The sequence below is a fragment of the Rhinopithecus bieti genome, unplaced genomic scaffold (genome assembly GCF_001698545.2).
Source record: "Rhinopithecus bieti isolate Rb0 unplaced genomic scaffold, ASM169854v2 scaffold_63956, whole genome shotgun sequence".
Classification (NCBI taxonomy): domain Eukaryota; kingdom Metazoa; phylum Chordata; class Mammalia; order Primates; family Cercopithecidae; genus Rhinopithecus; species Rhinopithecus bieti.
In genome coordinates, this window is record NW_016867632.1 from 1 (window position 1) to 1,430 (window position 1,430).

General features: G+C 36.4%; 1 pseudogene; it reads right to left on the reverse strand.

Moving 5' to 3' along the window:
• Nucleotides 1-40: 40 nt before the first annotated feature.
• LOC108525515 (mRNA turnover protein 4 homolog pseudogene) lies at nucleotides 41-454 on the reverse strand (annotated as a pseudogene).
• Nucleotides 455-1,430: the final 976 nt, after the last annotated feature.

Sequence of the window (1,430 nt, forward strand, 5' to 3'; positions counted from 1 at the left end):
TTGTGGCTCCATGGAGTGGGGAACTGATCCAGGGGCCGCGGGTCCAGGCTCACAGTGAAAGCTGCTTTGTTACCAGCGCGGGCGTAGTCCATTTCTGTGTATTTCGTGAATCACTCATTCACCTCCTCCTCTGTGCGGTTGGTGAACAGGAGACCCACTTCACCCCTCAACCTTTTGCTGACCTGGTGCAGGTTGTCTTTGTACTCATCAGATGGGCTCCGACCCAAGGCCACCATCATCACCTTGTTTTGCCAAAGAACATCCGGCTGTGCTTCCAGGCGTTCCGGATGTCCTTCAGCTTGCTGTTCCTCATGTTGGCCACAGAGAAGATGAAAAGGTACTTGCAGGTGTCCACACATTTCCGAAGCTCTTCTATCAGGTTTTGTTTCAATTCCAAGCCTTTCTTGGCAGTTTTGGTTAAGGAGACTTTCTTGTCGCGCTTGGATTTGGGCATCGCGCTCTGTTATGGGGTTTTTTGTCTCCTTATTCCTAATGTTAAATGTCAATCTCTATTTTTTCTTACTTCGATCTGCTAGGCTCACCTTTTTCTTAAGTATCTGTTGGTATTGTTGATAAAGTATATTGTACATGGTTTCTATTTTATTAAGTCCTTTCATATGTCATTACATTTGCTTGGGTTTTAATTAGAATATACGAAAACACAGTTCTTTTATTTTTATCTTCTATTCCTTGTTTTATAGTTTATGTTTCTAAGGAGGAAAATCCATTTATTAGACTTTTGGCTATATCTCACAGTTTTAATATACTACAGTGTTATCACTTCCATTTACTTTTAAAGAATACTCTATATTATTTCCTCATAAACCCAAAACTTCATTTATTTCTAATTCTGTAGTCTATAGTACTTTTCTTTCCTCTTTTACTTTTTTTTGGAAGAAGGGGAAGGAAGTCTTCCTTTTTTAATGTAATTTCTAATTTGACTTAGTTATGATCAGTTAATTTGAATGAAGCATGTTACACTTTTCTTTATGAGCCAATTTGTGGATATGAGCCAATCTGTGAGTTTCATACAGGTTATTAAAGAATATCACCCTATTTTCTATGTAACAAAATGAAGGTATTGTAAAATTTCCATTCATTTAGCTGTCATTTTCATAGGAGATGTGCTAAAGTCTTCGTGATGGTGACTTTGTTAGTTTTTTCTGGTATTTCTAGAAATTTCTGCTTTATGAATTTCAAAGCCATATCATTGGTTGCCTTAAGATTCATGATTGTTTTAGATTTCCATTGTATTTCTTAGTTATACAAAATAACCCTCTTTGGCATTTCAGTAATCATCTTGAGTCTTGTTTTGTTGAATATTAACATTGCTCTTCCTGGATTTTGTGTAAGCAGGTATCCAGTATTTCTGTCCTTTAATTCCTGTATTTTCAAGCTTCCTATGTTGTTTTTATTTTATTTTATTATAA